This window comes from Pseudophryne corroboree, chromosome 9, assembly GCF_028390025.1.
Source record: "Pseudophryne corroboree isolate aPseCor3 chromosome 9, aPseCor3.hap2, whole genome shotgun sequence".
Taxonomy (NCBI): domain Eukaryota; kingdom Metazoa; phylum Chordata; class Amphibia; order Anura; family Myobatrachidae; genus Pseudophryne; species Pseudophryne corroboree.
In genome coordinates, this window is record NC_086452.1 from 160,804,538 (window position 1) to 160,826,056 (window position 21,519).

A 21,519-nucleotide genomic window follows, 5' to 3' on the forward strand; every position below is an offset into this window, starting at 1 on the left:
TAGACATTGCAACCGCGGACAGTGTCAGCACCCCTGTATTTTCACAACACCCCTGAAATTTTACAGCATACAAGACAAGGCCAGTGTACTTTTTATTTTCACTGCACCCTTGTATTTTACAGCACACAAAGCCAGTGTACTTTTATTTTAACAACAGCACCCCTGTATTTTTACAGCATACAGGATCAGTGTACTTTTATTTTAACAACAGCACCCCTGTATTTTTACATCATACAGGAACAGTGTGCTTTTTTAACAACAGCATCCCTGTATTTTTACAGCATACAGGACCAGTCTACTTTTACTTTAACAATAGCACCCCTATATTTTTACAGCATACAGGACCAGTGTACATTTATGTTAACAACAGCACCCCTGTATTTTTACAGCATACAGGACCAGTGTACTTTTATTTTAACAACAGTACCTCTATATTTTTACAGCATACAGGACCTGTGTACTTTTATTTTAACAGCAAAACCTCTGTATTTTTACAGCACACAAGACAGGGCCAGTGTACATTTATTTAACAGAGCACCCCTATATTTTTACAGCATACAGGACCATTGTACTTTTATTTTAACAACAGCACCCTTGTATTTGTACAGCATACAGGACCAGTGTACTTTTATTTTAACAGCAGCACCCTGTATTTTTACAGCATAAAAGACAGGGCCAGTGTACATTTATTTTCACTGCACCCAAGAATTTTTACAGCAAACAAGACAGGGCCAGTGTACATTTATTTTACCAGCAGCACCCCAGATTTTTAGCAGCATACAAGACAGGGCCAGTGTACATTTATTTTAACAGCAGCACCCCAGATTCTTTACAGCATACAATACAGTGCCAGTGTAAATTTATTTTCACTGCACCCCAGATTTTTTACAGCATGCAAGACAGGGCCAGTGCACATTTATTTTAACAGCAGCACCCCAGATTTTTGACAACATTCAAGACAGGGCTAGTGTACATTTATTTTCCCTGCACCCCAGTTATTTTGACAGAATACAAGACAGGGCCAGTGTACATTTATTTTAACAGCAGCACCCCAGATTCTTTACAGCATACAATACAGTGCCAGTGTACATTAATTTTCACTGCACCCCGGATTTTTTACAGCATGCAAGACAGGACCAGTGCACATTTATTTTAACAGCAGCACCCCAGATTTTTTACAGCATACAAGACAGGGCCAGTGTACATTTATTTTCACTGCACCCCAGTTATTTTTACAGCATACAAGACAGGGCCAGTGTACATTTATTTTAACAGCAGCACCCCAGATTTTTTTACAGCATACAAGATAGGGCCACAGTACATTTATTTTCACTGCACCCCAGATTGTTTACAGCATATAAGACAGGGCCAGTGTACATTTACTTTAAAAGCAGCACCCCAGATTTTTTACAGCATACAAGACAGGGCCAGTGTACATTTATTGGCACTGCACCCCAGATTTTTTACAGCCAGCACTCTTGTATTTTCACAGCATTCAGGAGGACAGTGCCCCTGCCCTCTGTACAACACAGTGAAAGCCAGGACAGAAACACCCATGTACAGCTGCAGAACCGCTAACAGCACATGAAACACCAGTGACAGCCATGACAGCACCCCTAATAGCACAGGTACACCGATCTGAGAACCGATCCCGCTCATTTCAAATTTAAATACAGCTGGGTGGGTGGGCTGTGGGTGAGTCACATCTCCTTTTTTTCCCTTTTTGTTCAAACTGAAATCTAAATTGCAGTCTAAATAAAAACACAGCCAGTATTTGTGGGGTATATGCAGAAGCAGCCAGTATTTACACTACACAGAAAATATATATATAAAAAAAAATATATATATATATATGTATGTATGTATGTATGTATGTATGTATGTATGTATGTATGTATGTGCTCCCCTTGCATGGCAATATGGTTTGTTCCAGACACAAGTTACTTGCTTTTTTTGCTTTACTTACAAACATGAATCAGGCCCAAAATGTGTATGTGTGCCTGTATGCAGAGTTGCACGTATTACTGCATTAGACCGTCCCTATTCAAATTCCTGGTCACATCATTGTTAGTGCGCATTAGCTCCAGCCATATCCTTGCTGCAAAAAATGTGTCTGAAAACAGTAATATTTATTTATATGCTCAACTCTGCATAACCACAATTCTACTGACAGGCCATCACTGAATTTAACCTACAGTACTGTATGTTCGAAATAGACGCACAAAAGTGTTGAAATATGACTTTTTTACATTACAAAATGGAGTCATACAAACGAGGCTATAACCATTGGGTGATGGCGGGATGCATGGACTACAGTATCATTAAAGAAAAATAAAGGAACTTTTGTAATATCTTTGCATGATTTTATTATCTTGTGCCAACTACATATGTATATAATTTTTTGCTTATTCCTTCTGGGATTCTGATAGCGCCTAATGCTCCCTTACATGAGCTCAATGCCTACATCTGCAAGGAATTAAATACTGATTTGTACTAAGACTACTTACTGAGTACAGTACCCCGCCTACAGAGCATACTTATTATATTTGGTAGAACAAAGATGGTGTACCATGGGCTGCACAGCGTGTAATGATTATTTCTGATTACTTTTGTGCTATATTGGTTTACAAAATGTTATGTTGTTGATTGTTATTTAGCATGTTAATGAGATTAAGTTTCTTAAATGAAAATAAATCTGTGTGCAATCTTTAGTACAAGTATTTAACAGTGTTAATATCATGGCTTCTGTGAATTTTGTTATAGGAAAATGTTTTTATTTCTTGGTTATACTTTGTGAGTGGATTATTACTGATATCAGTTCTAAGTAGTTAAATAGACATTGTTATATTGTCTACACTTTTATAAACAGTCAAAGCCTGATTCAGAGATGTACGTGATCTCCGATGGTGGGGCACCCCAAGCCGCAGCCTGATTGACAGGGTACTGATGTTTGGGGGGTGGCAGGTGGGACATGCCCCCGTTTTTTTTTTGAGCCCCGTTTTTTTTTTGAGTGCTGAGACATCATCGGACACAGATTACCTGGCCCCAGCAGTGTGAACAGCCCGGCCATCACGCAAATGATCCAACGCTGAGTCTTTGGACGTAACAGCAGAACACACAAGCATGCAGGAGTCATCTATTTACACAAGACACCTTCAGCTGCTTTTGCATATTTTTGTACAGCAACTGCATCCAAAGAATTAGCTAGAAATGCAGAGATTGATAAAGGGTGAGAGAGAGATGGAAAGAGACAGAAGGCCTGAAGGATAGAATGCTCTTTGGAGAAATCTGTCCATTCAATGTGATTTCTTTTTTCTTTCCCGTGTGTTTGCCTTCTTTCTACTGGATTATGGTTGATCAAGACTGAAACTGTAGGTTAGTAATTATATGGAGATTTTTTTTTTGTTTGGTGGCAAGCACAAATTACAGTATTACTTATGGGTATCTTATTATATATTTAGAAACTTGGACCACATTATTTACTTCCAAGGTCACCTGATGGATTAATCTACTCTTGGTAGCTTTGAAGGCCTCAGGAATAGTTACAAAGCCCAGAAATGGCTGAAGCCTTATTCCCCACAGGGTGAATTGGCTCCTGGCCACAGAGAGACATACACATTGCCTCCAGATTGGGCAGTATGCTTGATAGCTGGCCTACCACCTAGATATGCATTGAGGCCTCCTGTCACTTTGCCACATATCCCTCCATCAGCTGCTAAAACCTTGTAACAGTGTTTTTACTCTAACTTACCAATGTCAGCATCAGTCCTTGCAAATAGAGTCTGTGGCTCTAGCCTAGTCATTGCGTGGTTGCTCAACATCCCTACTCAGGCACAGAGCTTTCTGCAAGAGGCACCATTAATTGAGCAGCTCAGAATACCCAGTAGCTTTAGCCACTCTGCCCAATTCTGTTCTTGAGCCTCCCCTAACTTCATCTGGAACACTGCTTCAGCTGACTTTCACATCAACTAGTCCTCTGCTTCATTAAGGCTGGCATAATATCCTGGCAATCATGAAACAAGGCTCCTGCTCCATACAGGACTCCACAGCACACTGGTCCTCACACCTTCTTGGCAGACTGTCACATTTTTCTGTTATATTTTGTTCTATTAATTTCAATGTGTATGATACTTCTACAAATTGCTTATCCTGCTCACTGTAACCTCTGTAGATGGCTGCCCTACCTGGTACCTTCATGAGTTAAATTACCAACATAAGATAATATAGATTCAGTAGGTATCTTCTTGTTAGTTGCTGTTCATATTTATCCAGTGTGAGTCCTGTCTGTACTATGGCCTCATTCCGAGTTGATCGCACGCTGCCGATTTTCGCAGCGCAACGATCAGGTTACTACTACGCATGCGTATCCGCCACAATGCGCATGCGCGTCGTACGGGTACAAACAGCATTGTTGCTGTGCAATGCTTCTAGCAATGATTCCATTCGCACAGCTGTTCGCAAGAAGATTGACAAAAAGAGGGCGTTTATGGTTGTCAACTGACCGTTTACTGGGACTGGTAGGGAAAACGCAGCATTTGCAGGGCGGGTGTCCGACGTCAATTCCAGTACCATACAGGCTGAAGTGATTGCAAGGGCTGAGTAAGTTCAGACCTACTCAGAAACTTTTTCGCTCCGCTCCGCTGCACATGCGATCGCACACTTGCAAAGCAAAAATACACTCCCTGTGGGCAGCGATTATACGTTTGCATGGCTATAAAAAGTAGCTAGTGAGCGATCAACTCGGAATGAGTGCCCGTATGCACTTCTTATGTACTGTGTACATTTTAATAACCTGTGAGATGCAGACATACTGTAGTTGAGATCCCAGCAAGTCTGACCATTTGTTTTAAAGCGGCAGTAGTTCAAAAGGCTAAAACAAACCTATATTAGATATTCCATGAAAAGTAACATCGCTTATGGCCACTACTGAGACGTTGGATAAATTATCCTTATGGTGATCCTAGGATGACTGTTCTGATAAGCAGCAGTCCTGACAAATGCTAAAAGCTCTACTTATTATTATGCCATTGATGAATGCAGCAAAAGAATAGTTTGCTGAGTTCTGTCCCGGCAGTGTTACAGCACCTTTGGTCATAAGTGTGAGTGGAGTGATCCGAAGGAGTCTGCACTCTGAAAACTCTTTCCATAGTTACAGTAGCTATCAGAGTCATACTCCAAAAAATTTATTTTTCTACAAAAGTGCACACACAAGACAAACTGCACCTGCTCATCGTATGTTTCCACACTGCCTACTTTGGGGTTTATAGATGTGGCATCAATTATTTCAAACTGTACTTTTATGTCAGCATGTTTGATCATACAATTATAATTAACATGTACTTAGCAAGTAACATTTTTTTGAACAAAACAAATTAGGGAACTTTGAGGAAGACATTATGGAGACATCCCACGTAAAACTCTAAATAGACTTCACAGATGAGTGTCCTTCAAAGGGTCAGTCTCTTACTGCATGTGCCGTGCATGTGGAACCATCTGCTCCTGAGAACAAAACATTTAATACTCTCATAAACTCTTACAGAAGATTTGCTTGTATAAAATCCTTTTAATAATTGTGGAAACCATATTTAGCCTTAACTGTTTAAAGCCCCCTATCCCATCCAGCCTAAGAGTAGACCTTAGACAGTGGTGGCATTCACTATAATGTCCCACCCTTGTGCTTATCAAAAATGTTGCATATATATCACCCTTAATTTTGATTTTCCACCTAAATTTGTTTTCAGCATTGCACATAGTCTGTGTCCAGTTAAATGTATGCATATTGGACCGGATTCATGTTTGTAAGTAAACCAAAAAAAAGCAAGTACTGTAACTTTGTGTCTGAAACAAACCAGGTTGCCATGCAAAGGGAGCAAGTTACTACACTTACATTTTTTTCTGTGCAGGGTGAATACTCGCTGCTTTTGCATGTAGCCCACAGATTTTAGGCAGCTTTATTTTTATGCTGCAATTTAGATTTCAATTTGAACACCCCACACCCCAAGGCTGACTTTATAGTTAGCAGTCAGCGAGGGTGGACTGGTACATGTTGCTATGTGGGGGGCTGCAGCTGAGCTACGCTTGGTTGAGATTGTGGCTGGGAGAATATGCTGTAGAATATGCTCCCGGGATCACAGGCAGCCGGCCACTGATTTCAAACCTGCTGCAGCTGTCTGGGATTAACCAGCCCCTTTACCCAGTAGTACTTTGCTTTACAGTGGCTGCCTGTGCCCCCCGGCCACCAATAAGATGCACTCCTTTCCAGGCTGCCCACTCCTCTTCTGTCTCCCATTCTTCTTCCCTCTATCCCACAGTATCCTCTACTCTCCTCTCAGTCCAATTCTTAGATCACCTCCTATTTTCTCAACCCCTCTACTCTGTACCCATGGATGGCTTCCTCCATCAGCTCCAGAAAGTGGAACCAGGTAAGTGCTGTGGCTTGAGGGGCAACACTGCTAAAGTTCTGGGGGTGGGGGGTCAGCAGTGGTGTATCCAGAATAAAATGACTGGGCGGGGTGGGGGGCGGAGACACGCATGCTCCTGGAAAAGTGAGTGCCTTCACAATAAGGGGAGTGGCCTCAAAGGGAATGCCATATCCACGAGCTATGCCCTCATTTTCGTCACGCTTCATCACCCACTCCCCTTATGCCAGCCTCCTCACCCACTTCCCAGCTCATGCCAACCTTTTCCTCCTCAGTCCCCATCCAATCCCCTCAGCAGTCACAGCCATGCTCCTCTTCCCAGAATCTGGGCTCCAAGTGACCGGTTTCTCTTCCCCCTCCTGGCACACAGCAATGCTCAGCTCCTCCCTTTAGTCTTAACTAGGGGTCTATTTACTAAGCCTTGTATGGAGATAAAGTCACTGGAGATATAGCACCAGCCAATCAGCTCCTAACTGTCATTTTTCAAACACAGCATGTAACATGACAGTTAGGAACCGATTGGCTGGTACTTTATCTCCAGCAACTTTATCTCCATCCAAAGCTTAGTAAATAGACCCCTAAGACTGCTTTTCTGAAAACAGGGAGAAGCAGTTGGTGACGCCGGGGATTGGGTGACCTGGGGATGCAGTGGGTGATGCCAGGGAATGGGTGACTGGGGGAGGCAGTGGGTGACATAGAGGATGATGGGTAGAGGCAGTGGGTGTCATGGAGAGGGTAACAGGAGTGAGAGGTGATGGAGAAAGATAGTAGGAGACAGAGAGGCAGTGGGTGACTGATTTTATTGACTGGCAACAAAGAAACATGAGAAACAAGACCCACAGAGAATATTATTGTCATCTAGGTGAATACAGAATAAAACATCAGAGGAGCATCTACTGAGGCAAGGGAAAAGTGACTTTGTTTGCATGAAGCCACAGAACCATGATTTAGTGGTCTGTTCATGAAACAGTGAAAAGAGCGGAGAAATAAGCCTGTGGAGAAGTTGCCCATGGTAACCAATCAGCTGCTCTACACAATTGTATAGTATGCAAATTATAAATGTTACTTCAATGCTGATTGGCTGTCATGGGCAACTACTCCACTGGCTCACTTCTCCACACTTTTCACTGCTTCATGAATAGACCCATTGACCCCTTATGCTAAGGTGAGAAACCGTAGTGCTAATGCGAGGATCAGGAAGCTGTTATGCCCACTCTTTTTACTCCAACTGCATCAACTGTTATTACTATCTGCACCTGCATTAGTCCCATACTAGATGAAAGGCAACCGCCTGAGACAAGATTCCCTTCTCTATATGTATGAATCAGAATCGCACAGAACTCAAGCTTCATGCCTATGACACTAGCACAAGACAGAGCTGTTCTGTGCGATTGCATTGTCATTCCCCAGTTTCCACTCTGAAATGCCCCTTTCATGGCAAGACATATTTGTCAAAGATTTCTCCAACTCAAAATAGAATGGTCATGCCAGGGCTTAGGTTTCCTGGAGTCTTTTGGCTCGACTCAATGTCTTCTGTCTTCTGTTGCCTCTTCTGGTCTTTAGTCTTAAGACAACTTTAATCTTCTTCCCGCAGGCTTGCATACTCTGTGCGCTGCCTTCCATGCCTCTTCCACATATGCTCCCCCTCCACTGTTGTATTGACTTTTTGCTGCTCATGCAGACTAATTAATAGGCAGACCTATCCTATGCCCAGGGACGGCCCTGAATAATAGGCATAAGTTGAGTTCATAGTAAACCACAAAATATAACCAAATAACAAGTAGTAATTTACTTTATTCTTCATGGACATACAGTGTGTGGATTGTTAAACAAATATGTAATTTACAGGTATTTACAGAATGTAAGCATCATTATGTTTCTTGTCTAGCAACAGTATGGGCAATCACAGTATTTTTATGGGGGAGTTTCCATAACACACACACACACACACACACACACACACACACACACACACACACACACACACACACACACACACACACACATATATGTTACAAATTTATCACACACACACTCTCCATCCTCACTCACCAAGCACCAACTGCATGAACCAGGCACCATTCATTAGGCTGCAGGAAAAAACTGCTATTCGTGGGTTCCCCCGGACGGGGCAGGGCCAATAAGACATCATTCCTTTGGAATCACGTCTCATTGGCCCCTCCACATCGACACGCAAATTTTGCATTTTCCTGAGAGGGGGCAGGGATTAACAACAGTGGCCGATGTATAAAAAGAAAATGTCAGTCAGGGTGGGTTTCTGGATATTCAGATCCCCCCATCCCCCGCGTACACCACTGAACAGTTATTCATATAGTGCACACATATTACACAATGCTCTACATATTTTTATTTCAGAACTCAATTAATCTATAGCGCCAGTATATTAATCCAGATAAATCAGGTGGTGGAGAAAATTATGTTGCTGGTGAAAGTTAGGATGTAGGAGGGTTTAGTTAGGCTGCAGGATGATTTAGTTAGGCTGCGGGAGAGATTATTTAGGCTGTGAGTGGGAGTTAGGCTGTAGAAGGGCATAGTTAGGCTGCGTGTGGTTGTTAGGCTGTGGGAGGGCTTTGTTAGGCTGCGTAAGGGCTTAGTTAGGCTGCGGGTTGGAGTTACATCAGGTGGTGGAGAAAGTTAGGTTGCTGGTGGGAGTTAGGCTGTGGGAGGGTTTAGTTAGGCTGTGGGAGGGTTTATGTAGGCTGCGGGTGGTTGTTAGGCTGCAGGAGGGCTTTTGTTAGGCTGCGTAAGGCCTTAGTTAGGCTGCATAAGGGCTTAGTTAGATTGCAGGAGGATTTAGGCTATGGAAGGGCTCAATTAGGCTGCATGGGTGAGTCAGGCTGCGTGGGGGAGGTGGGCTGAGGGAGGTTTAGGTGCTGTGGGGAGGGGGGAGTTAGACTACAGGAAGGCTGCAGGGTAGAATTAGGTTGCGAGGGGTGAGTCAGGATGCCACTGATACCACTGCCATCGAAGCCACCAATAATCCGGCAAAAACAGGTAATCCAGAGCACTGGCAGGGCCGGTGCTAGGGTGTTTGGTGTCCCCCTGCAAACTATAAATTTGTGCCCTCCCATACTTTACAAAGGGACAGCATGCGTCAAAAAAGGGATGTGGTCTCACAAAGAAGGGCACTGACATACTATAGTACCCCCATTTAAAACGCCCCCAGTAGTGGCGCTGCTTACACATAACACCCTTGTTATAGCACAGCTTACACATAACGCCCTAGTAGTGGTGCCGCTTACACATAACAACCCCAGTAGTAGCGCCGCTTACACATAACAACCCCAGTAGTAGCGCCGCTTACACATAACAACCCCAGTAATAGCGCCGCTTACACATAACGACCCCAGTAGTAGTGCCGCTTACACCAAACGCCCAAGTAGTAGTGCCGCTTACACGTAACGCCCACAGTAGTAGTGCAGCTTACACGTAACGCCCACAGTAGTAGTAGTAGCTTACGCATGACGACCCCAGTAGCAGAGCAGCTTACACGTAGTGACCCCAGTAGTAGCGCATCTTATGCATTACGCCCCCAGTAGTAGCACAGCTTACATGTAATGCTCCAGTAGTAGCGCAGCTTACACATAAAGCCCATAGAAATGCAGTTTTTTCACATCCCCCCAGGCACACATACATGAATACACACACACACATACATACACATACACACACACACACACACACACACGCAGACTCTCTCACTCACTCTCCCTTCACTTACTTATCACAGTCTGGATGGCAGGATCTGGAGCAGCATGTCCTACTCTGTGGTATTGCAGTCTGCTGGTCCCGTGTAGCTCCTCCCCTCTACCCATGTAGCTCCACCCCTCTACCCATGTAACTCCACCCCTTTTGTCCAATCGGTTACTGTCACAGGAGGAGGCTTTAAGCTGTCGGCGCCGCTGCCTGACATACAGTGACAGGGACCGTAGCCACCAGCAGCAGAGGGACAGGTGCAGCAGTGGGGATGCAGAGCAGGGAGAGCGCCTCTCCAGCCTGGCACCTACCTGCCCTGCATCTCTTTGCTGAGCTGGTAGCTCCGGGCCTGTGGCACAGTGCTGGAACCAACTGTGCCGGATTATTGGTGTTGTACCTGTATTGTCTTATATTAACCATTTCCTTTATAAATAATGCGCCCATTACTTGATATAATGGAGAACCATGAAGTTTAGACTTATTATGCTCAATTAAATAAACAAAATTGTTCACATTTACTGCAACCTTTTCATCTCATGTTTGCTGCTACTTACAGTATTCCTAGACCCTTTAGTATGGGAGCACAGTTTTTTTTATCTTGCAGATAAACTCAGGCATGCCATTTTAACATTGTGTTGAAACTTCCACCCAAGCTAAACTTCTCAGGAGAGAGATAAATTAAGTGGGCCTGGGGGACACACAGGACTGACCAGCTGCAGACAGCTTATTCCAGCTGGGAAACCACTTGGAACAAACACAATTTTATTTTTCACAAATTATTTATTTCTGTTATGGCAGAAAATCTGAGGCAGGACAGTTGGGGGTAAAGTACTGAACTGCAACATTCTAACCATGGAAGTACTAACTGCTTATACCGCTGCGTTTCTTTAACATTTTAAAAATTGTGCTTATTAATGGGTCAGTGTCTGGGCAGCTAAGTACGCAATGCAACACAGTAGATGGAATAAAAGTCACTGATTAGGGACCATGTGTTTTATGTTAACCTTTGCTTCTAAAGTGCTTTCTCTATTAATTTTGTATACTTGTTATATTTAATAAAACCACAGTTGTGCTGTATTTAATTACTAATACACAATACTGAAACCTAAAGAATCACTATCTTTTAACTGTTTCCCTGCCAGAGAAGTTTAGTTCAACAATATCTGAAAAGTAGACTGGGGGTTGCAGTTTCCAAACAGCTGGAGAGCTCTGATCTACTAAGTCTAAACTTCTGAAAATAGAGGTTGATGCTATAACTAAACTACCACTTAATAAGAACAAATTGATACCCAGGGCTATCTTAACGAATTGGCTATTGAAATCAATAGAACATTTCCATGCATTAAAAATAATAAATTAAATAGAGGAGTGTGTCTACCCCAGATTCCAGCAACGTGGGATCCCCTGCTGGATCATAACCAGTTATGACTTCCGAACATTTTGCTGAAACTTATATGGAATGGGAAGGGGGAGACAAAGATTGCCAGCGCTTTCCGAAAACATCTGGGACTTATCAAAGTGTTACCTTGTGGGTAATAAAAATAACCCAAAACCTTCTGCGCCATTTTATAATATATTTGTTTTATTCCAAGGTGATCATTTTCTCATATTCCAAAGAGAAAATTCACTTCATGCAATACAAAGGAAAAAAGGCCATACTGTAAATGTAATCAAAATTAAACATTTTCTTTTTGCAATCTAAAGATAAATGTTTTTACATTTTTTATTCTATAGGGACTTTTTCTAAAGTCCAATGTTCCATATTTGTAATCCAAAAAATAAAGTTCCTTCTTTTAAAACCACTTTACTGGCATGGTCAGATTTCATGCAACTGCGCCGTCCCACCCTGTCCCCCCGTTTTTGATGAGGAGATCCGTTCTGCAGATGTGCATAATATAATGTTTAAATATTAAAAAAAAAATACTTTTTCAACTTTATTAAATAAAATAAATTTTAAAAAACAATGTTGTTAACACTTTTGAAGGGAAAAATCGTCAATTAAGTGGTTAATTCAAAGGGATATGCTTTGTTTTTCAATGGAAAAATTGCTTCCTTGAAACCCAAATTTAATATTTGTAATTCAATTGGAAAATATTTTTATACACTGGAAAATCTTCTGTTTATCCACTAGACATAAAAATAAAACATAAGAACTTCTATCACAGGCACTGTCATGCTATAGTTACAGAGCGATTGGCTGACAGTGTGGGGGATCCCCAGAAACTCCCTGGTTTGATCACACATGAAGGGCCAGATGTAATGATGCTCGAGTTCTGTAGCAGTGCAGGATGCCGGACGAACTTGGAACATTTTTTAAAGGGTCAGTCACTTACAAGGCATAGTTTTACCTTGTAAGTGATTGCCCCTTTAAAAAAAAGTCAGAGTTTATCCGGCATCCCACATGACTGCCGAACTTGGGAGTCACTGCCTCTGGCCCGAAGTCTCTTTTGAAGTGGTGGAAAAACATAATCCAATTCTAATTGATATCAATGGGCAATTAATTTCAATGGTGTTTCTACACGTAACACACCACCTCATTGGAGCAGAAACATCACATGATCATTTATATGTTTCATGGCTCCAGCTCTTCCACTGTCTCCCACTGTCACTGTAAGAGAGGCAGCTCTCACAATGCAAAAAAAATTATAAAAAACCCAGAGAAATGCGGTGAGGGGATTCACAGGCACAGATCTTTCTCACAAGCTCTGTCCTGGGATGCAAATTATAATACATTCATGTTTGCAAATATCTCATTGCAAATGTCAAAATGATCACATCACAATCACATCTGAGATGCAGATTGTGATAAATATGCCCCTAAGACATCAAATGCAGTTCGCCACAGCTGCAAGAACAGTTAGGAGAGAGCCTCATAGCCTCCCAACTGTCTTTTCTACTGTAAGTATCTGGCTGGTACTATAAATCTGCTGGCAGTTAGTAAGTTTTAAAGTGTCTTCCAAATCAGTGAATAGTAAACAATCTGTGAGGTGCTGCAGTTTTAAACCACAATGCAAAATTATCTCTAGTAAATTTAGCCCCTCAACTTTAAAACCAACAACAACAACACAACAACTTAACTTATTAAGTTGCTTATACTAAGAGAATTACAGGTGGTCAGAAATACAGACACATAAATATTACAATACGATGTTGTAATTGTGTCTGGAATCTAAAAAGTTGAGAACTACTGATGTCATTCATAAACAAATTTGAACATTGACCTAACTATGCTCTGTGCACAAAATGGGTTTTGTTAAACAAAAGTATCTAGTCTCGAATAACACTCAAATACAGTCCTACAACGTGAAGCTGCAATTGCTTTGAATAGTTCCAAACACAGTTGAATGTGTCAGGCAAGGCACAATTGAATTATAGTAGCATAACATAATCAGTGAGACATTTTAGCATGGCAAATTTTAGTGGTTTATATTAACCATTTTATACACATAAATCAAAGCATGGATATTTTTATTTCCTGAACCTTTCAGTAGGAATTTATACTATAACTTTGTAAATGTTTTATCTGGCAAGTCTCCTTATCCTAACAATCACCAAGTCTCATTTAAATTCCAAAACATTGAGGAACATTTTATAAAAGTGTTGTAGTGGATAAGTTGATTAATGTTTACAATGGTGTTAACAATTTTAACTTTTTTATATAATGCACAGGTTAAGGGTGTTAAAAAAGTTTTACTTACCTTTGGTAGAAGTCCTCTTTCAGCTGCATTCAGCAAGGCTCCTTTGGTGGCCATAAAGGAGGGAAAAAAGCATGCCGGAACAAAGTGCAGGCTGAGGCACCCTCAGGATCTTCACAATAATATATAATATAAATGTAGAGGTCTTGTACTACAGTGCAAGTCTCTTGCTGCACAATCAACTTTAAGAAGTTAAAGATTTAAAACAACTCTTTAATGTACTTTTTATTTTTAACATTTGTAATATATTTTAAAATAAGTACTAAGGAAGTACCAATAAATAAAAGATTAATGATGAACTACTTCAATAGCTGATGATATTTTACTGCTCTATCAGTATACTATGTACACCTTTCAATGACTCAAACGCCATTAGATTAGGAATTATTTTCAGTATTTACTGAGATGTTTGTCTAGACCTGTTGAAATACGCATACACGGAAAAACATATACAGTGGTGGATTCCCTGAATTTCCCACTAGGCACATGTCTAGTGGCATCCCATGCATGGGGTTGCACATCAGTGCTCTCTTAGGACACTGACCTGATGGGGCCATTCAAAGTCCAGGAGATGCCTCTTTCTTTTTTCTTTTTTTTTGTCATTAGGGCAAAACCAGCCAGGGGAATGGTCTCACAGACAGCTTAATTTGGTGCTGGAGGTGAGTGGAAGAGGTGTGGGCTGTATATTTATTATTTCTGACTGATTATGGGACCTAGGGTTGCAGCGATCATGCTTTGGAAGGTTACAAAGAAATAAAACATACATTCTTTCTCCATGTTTCACCATATTGACCCGTCACTTCAAAACATGTAATTTTTGTCAAGGAAAATCTTTAGAATAGACTTGCAAGGACTAAACCTGTACAGTTTGAGAGGTGAATCCATATACTGTACAAAAAGTCCTAACTCTGAAGCCCCAGTGTAGAGTTCTGCAGGGATGTTTTTCTAAAAAATGTGAAACTTCAAATCTGGAGCAAGTATTGGGAGGTGGAGGGGCAGTCATTAATCCTCCAATATGCCCAAATAAGAGAGTGAAGATGTATAGCCATTGGCTGTGCAAGCTCTGATAAAAGTATAAACCTGCTGGTAGTTGGTGATATGCTGAACCAGTGCTTCCAAGAGCCTGCATGAGAATAGGCTGCATCCAGAATGGGGTATAAATGTGTGTTATGGGTTGCCTTGTTACAGTGCCGTTTCTTGCAGCGGGCGAGCCGTGCAACCGCACGGGGTGCCCGCTGCGGCACTTCTTAAGGACTTTGAACCCCCCTCCCCTCTCCTCCCGAGTGCCCAGCTCGGGGGGCGGGGATTTGTGGAATGACGCTATTGCGCAGTGACGTCACGACGCAATCGCGTCATTCCGCGAAACCCCGCCCCCCGAGCTGGGCACTCGGGAGGAGGGAGAAGGGGGAGCCAAGCCGGCCGGCGGCGGCGCCGCGCAGACGAGGGAGAGGCAGCTGAAGAGCGGGAAGAACCGCTTCAAATGTAAGTCAGTCTCTCTCTCTCTCTCTCTCTCCCTCCCTCCCCCCACCACCTGCCGGAATGTGTAAAATAGGGACACTTGCCTGCCGGAATGTGTAAAATGGGGACGCAGTCTGCTGTAATGTGTAAAATGGGGGCACGTGCCTGCCGTAATGTGTAAAATGGGGGCACGTGCCTGCTGCAATGTGTAAAATGGGGACTCTTGCCTGCCGTACTGTGTAAAATGGGGACGCAGTCTGCCGGAATGTGTAAAATGGGGACTCTTGCCTGCCTTAATGTGTAAAATAGGGACACCTGTCTGCCGGAATGTGTAAAATGGGGGCAAGTGCCTGCCGGAATGTTTAAAATGGGGACTCTTGCCTGCCTTAATGTGTAAAATAGGGACACCTGTCTGCCGGAATGTGTAAAATGGGGGCACGTGCCTGCCGAAATGTGTAAAATGGGGACTCTTGCCTGCCGTAATGTGTAAAATAGGGACACCTGTCTGCCAGAATGTGTAAAATGGGGACTCTTGCCTGCCTTAATGTGTAAAATAAGGACACCTGTCTGCCGGAATGTGTAAAATGGGGACACTTGCCTGCCGGAATGTGTAAAATGGGGACACTTGCCTGCCGGAATGTGTAAAATGGGGACGCAGTCTGCCGTAATGCGTAAAATGGGGGCACGTGCCTGCCGTACTGTGTAAAATGGGGGCACGTGCCTGCCGCAATGTGTAAAATGGGGACACTTTCCTGCCGCAATGTGTAAAATGGGGGCACGTGCCTGCCGCAATGTGTAAAATGGGGACACTTTCCTGCCGCAATGTGTAAAATGGGGACACTTGCCTACCGTGCTGTGTAAAATGGGGACACTTGCCTGCTGTACTGTGTAAAATGGGGACGCAGTCTGCCGTAATGTGTAAAATGGGGGCACGTGCCTGCCGTACTGTGTAAAATTGGGGCACGTGCCTGCCGCAATGTGTAAAATGGGGACACTTTCCTGCCGTACTGTGTAAAATGGGGGCACGTGCCTGCCGCAATGTGTAAAATGGGGACACTTTCCTGCCGCAATGTGTAAAATGGGGACACTTGCCTACCGTGCTGTGTAAAATGGGGACACTTGCCTGCTGTGCTGTGTAAAATGGGGTCGCGTGCCTGCTGTACTGTGTAAAATGAGGACTTTTTTTTTTTTATCCTGTGGTGGCCGTGATGAGATCAGATGAGGCCACGCCCATCTTAACAAAGCCACACCCATTTTAAAGAGGCCACGCCCCCTTGTCGGAAGCGCACTTTTACTCTTTATATCTATGGGGGGGGGGCGTTTTTTTTATGTGAATGGGGGGGGGGCGCGCATTTTTAAATCTCGCACTGGGAGCCAAATTGGCTAGAAACGGCCATGCCTTGTTATTTTGTAGGGCCTGGATGATGGTTCTCACAATTAGAGAGCTAAGTGAATGGAGATTCAAAGGGTGTTGATGATTTCTGTTTCATCACGTGATGTTGTTACCAGGTTAACATATCTTGTTTTTGATCTCAACACAAATCTGAATGATGCTATCGGCTTACTGCATTGAGAGCCAGAGGGAGATGCATCCTGGTGTCTTCCCCTTATAGAAGTATCCTGTGCCACAAGGGTGCCTAGTTTGTGAACAAAGTATTCTACCTCTCAGGGGACATACTGTATGAATGGAAAGAGATATTTTGTGCCAGCACTCAACTAAGTGGGCAGGGAGACTAAAATGTATACCTCCAATCTGAAGCCCATTCTATGTATTAAAACTCAAATTTGTCTTAGGTGAGATAAGAGTAAGATGTAACTGGAGGTCTTGGCCGTTTGCCTGTTGTTCAACTGTTTAATTCTTCTATCTTGTTGTCTTCCTATTATTATATCAATATCAATTATTCGTAGTACTCCAAAATTCTCTATATGTACTATGTCTAACATTACACATTATATTTATTCATTACTTACTTAAAAGAATGCATACAAGTGGATCAGAAGACCTTACAATCAAAATGGAACAGGGAATAAATGTGATATAAGGTACGGGCTCACAAGCAGGTTAAAAGTGTTGTGAGTATAATGCAATAAGTTAGGATAGTGGACTACTATGAGAAATGGGTGTGATATATTATGTTGACATTCATCATGTCAACATGGCTGTAGTGTTGAAATGCTAGGCATGTCAAAATTAATAATGTCGACATTAATATTTTGACATGATTAGAATGTCAACAAAATGACCCCGGTGGGCTAGTGGTGACTTACCTGGTATGGCGGGTCCAGCCTGACTCTCTGCTGCTGGTCTTTGAATAATGTCGGCATTTCACATGTCGACATTAAGATGTTGATGTTGTGAATATGTCATGATGACATAGTCCATGTCCACATTTCACTACATCCCTTGAAAAAACCAAGGATAGTATAATAGAGCAAATTAGAGTTCCAGGTTATTCAAGCCCACCAGATAAATCCAAGTACATGTGAGAAAGTAACATGTGAGGTGGTGAGTAACAGCTGTTAGGACAATGGCCCTCATTCCGAGTTGTTCGCTCTCTAGCTGTTTTTAGCAGCATTGCAAACGCTAGGCCGCCGCCCTCTGGGAGTGTATGTTAGCATAGCAGAATAGCAAACGAAAGATTAGCAGAATTGCTACTAAATAATTCCCTGCAGTTTCTGAGTAGCTCCAGACCTACTCCTAGATTGCGATCACCTCAGTCAGTTTAGTTCCTGGTTTGACGTCACAAACACACCCTGCGTTTGGCCAGCCACTCCCCCGTTTCCCCAGCCACTCCTGCGTTTTTACCTGGCACGCCTGCGTTTTTTAGCACACTCCCTGAAAACGGCCAGTTTCCACCCAGAAACGCCCACTTCCTGTCAATCACACTACGATCACTCGAGCGTTGAAAAAACGTCGCTTGAGCTTGTGTAAATCTACAAAGTTTTGTGTGAAAGTACTTAGCGCATGCGCGCTGCGTACCATGCGCATGCGTATTTTTGCCATTTTTTCACTTGATCGCTGCACTGCGAAAATCGGCAACGAGCGAACAACTCGGAATGACCACCAATAGTAGTGGGATTGTTGGGAGATTGCTTTGAGCTGAGGTTGCATTTGTATTGATTTTGTACAATTATATAAAAAACTGTAAATAAATAATGATATTGCTGCTTATATGCCTTGTAATTATATTTCAGTTTTCAAGTTTATTATCAATTGAATCGTGTTTGTTGAAGTATGTACAGATGGAGCCCTGCTCATCTATGCCTTTAATAGGATTAATTGAGACAGGACAGTCGGACTTAATCCCCTGCTGTAAAGACTTAATCCCCTGCTGTAATGACTTAATCCCCTGATGTATTGTTCTCTGTATTGTATTGCAGATGAGAACAATAGATGAAAGGCTTATGCTAATAAGCCTTGGTGCACCTAGGCGCAGCAGCAGAGAATGCTAGATGAACAAGGCTCCATCTGTAAGAGTATTGTGCAGGGTTATCTGGAAGAAATATCTCTAGATACTGTAATGGGTTTGACACACAATATTCCTAAACACTTACTACCACTGTCCAGCAGAGGTTCACAATTTAGAGTCTCATGTAAAGTTGGATGGAATTTTGCAATACTGTAAACCACAGTTGTAAAATATGCCCCACCCCACATAAAGGTCACGTAGTTGAGCGATTATTTGCTACTGCACATGTACAATAAATTCAGAAAACCCAGATAGCGCACACGTTGCCCTAAGTATATGCAGAAAAGTGATGTTGCGTACAGCTCAGATGGTGTCAGAAATGGAATGACAAAGTGATGAGTGTTCCTGGGCAGTAACTGGGAGATGACCTGAAGTAAATGAAATAAAGTCTGTCTCCAGCGCATGTTATGGGAGTGTCACAGGCATGTTACAGCTCACAGAGATGCAGAAAGTGGGCATCTCAGGGCTTTCACATTCAGACCCATTGTAATCGTACAGGTTTTGGATACCTGCGCTCACCCTCTATTTGGTGTTTGTATGTGAGAAATGATGTATCTCTATGATCTGTAAATACCTTTATAAGTCACAATGCTTAGTATAACAGATGGTACAATAATTCATATATAATTGATGATTTCTCTAACGTCCTAGTGGATGCTGGGGACTCCGTAAGGACCATGGGGAATAGACGGGCTCCGCAGGAGACTGGGCACTCTAAGAAAGATTTAGTACTACTGGTGTGCACTGGCTCCTCCCTCTATGCCCCTCCTCCAGACCTCAGTTAGAATCTGTGCCCGGTCAGAGCTGGGTGCTTTTAGTGGGCTCTCCTGAGCTTGCTAATAAGAAAGTATTTTAGTTAGGTTTTTTATTTTCAGAGAGCTTCTGCTGGCAACAGACTCTCTGCTACGAGGGACTGAGGGGAGAGAAGCAAACCTACTAACTGCGGCTAGGTTGCGCTTCTTAGGCTACTGGACACCATTAGCTCCAGAGGGATCGAACACAGGAACCTAACCTTGTCGTCCGTTCCCGGAGCCGCGCCGCCGTCCCCCTCGCAGAGCCAGAAGACAGAAGCCGGCAGAAGCAAGAAGACATCGAAATCGGCGGCAGAAGACTCCTGTCTTCACATGAGGTAGCGCACAGCACTGCAGCTGTGCGCCATTGCTCCCGCATTACACCCACACACTCCAGTCACTATAGGGTGCAGGGCGCAGGGGGGGGCGCCCTGGGCAGCAATTAAGTACCTCCTGGCAAAAGCAACATATATACAGTTGGACACTGTTATATGCATGAGCCCCCGCCATTAATTTTACACAAAATCGCGGGAGAAGCCCGCCGCTGAGGGGGCGGGGCCTTCTTCCTCAGCACTCACCAGCGCCATTTTCTCTCCACAGATCCGCTGAGAGGAAGCTCCCCAGGCTCTCCCCTGCACGATAGAGAGGGTGTAAAAGAGAGGGGGGCACATAAATTTGGCGTAAAAACAATATATACAGCAGCTACTGGATTAACACTAAGTTACTGTGTGATTCCTGGGTCATATAGCGCTGGGGTGTGTGCTGGCATACTCTCTCTCTGTCTCTCCAAAGGGCCTTGTGGGGGAACTGTCTTCAAATAGAGCATCCCCTGTGTGTGTGGTGTGTCGGTACGTGTGTGTCGACATGTCTGAGGTAAAAGGCTCCCCTAAGGAGGAGATAGAGAAAATATGGCCCTCATTCCGAGTTGTTCGCTCGTTCTTTTTCATCGCATCGCAGTGAAAATCCGCTTAGTACGCATGCGCAAAGTTCGCACTGCGACTGCGCCAAGTAACTTTACTATGAAGAAAGTATTTTTACTCACGGCTTTTTCTTCGCTCCGGCGATCGTAATGTGATTGACAGGAAATGGGTGTTACTGGGCGGAAACACGGCGTTTCAGGGGCGTGTGGCTGAAAACGCTACCGTTTCCGGAAAAAACGCAGGAGTGGCCGGAGAAACGGTGGGAGTGCCTGGGCGAACGCTGGGTGTGTTTGTGACGTCAACCAGGAACGACAAGCACTGAACTGATCGCACAGGCAGAGTAAGTCTGGAGCTACTCTGAAACTGCTAAGTAGTTAGTAATCGCAATATTGCGAATACATCGGTCGCAATTTTAAGAAGCTAAGATTCACTCCCAGTAGGCGGCGGCTTAGCGTGTGTAACTCTGCTAAATTCGCCTTGCGACCGATCAACTCGGAATGAGGGCCTATGTGTGTGAGAGGGTGTCTCCGTCGACAACGCCGACACCTGTTTGGATATGTGTAAGAGCTGAAGTGAATTTATTGCACAAAAGATTAGAGAACAGACAGGAAATCTACCCTTGTCTGTCCCTGTGTCACAGAGACCTTCAGAGTCTCACAATGCTCACTATCCAAAATTATAAACACTGATATCGACACGGAGTTTGACTCCAGTGTCGACTACGATAATGCAAAGTTACAGCCAAGATGGCTGAAAGGTATTCAATATATGATTATTGTAATAAAAGATGATTTGCATATCACTGATGACTCATTTGTCCCTGACACAAGGGTACACATGTTAAGGGGAAGAAAGCTGAGGTAAATTTCCCTCCTCTCATGAGGAAAAAGAGCGGGAAACTCCAGACAAGAGACTGCAGCTTCCCACATAAAATTCTCAAGCAGTATCCTTTCCCCACTAGGGCCAGGATGTGATGGGAATCTTCCCCTAGGGTGTCCCGTTTGCCCAGAAGGTTGCACTAGCTATTCTCAGGGATCCTGCAGATAGCG

General features: G+C 43.3%; 1 long non-coding RNA gene across 2 annotated transcripts in view; it reads right to left on the reverse strand.

Moving 5' to 3' along the window:
* Window positions 1-13,840: 13,840 nt before the first annotated feature.
* LOC134957768 (uncharacterized) overlaps window positions 13,841-21,519 on the reverse strand; it is a 155,940-nt gene continuing 148,261 nt past the window's right edge. For both annotated transcript variants that reach the window (XR_010186739.1, XR_010186741.1), the window contains 2 exons: window positions 17,558-17,692; window positions 13,841-13,943 (listed from right to left, as the gene is read on the reverse strand). This is a non-coding gene — a long non-coding RNA (uncharacterized LOC134957768). The remainder of the gene's footprint in view (window positions 13,944-17,557; window positions 17,693-21,519) is intronic.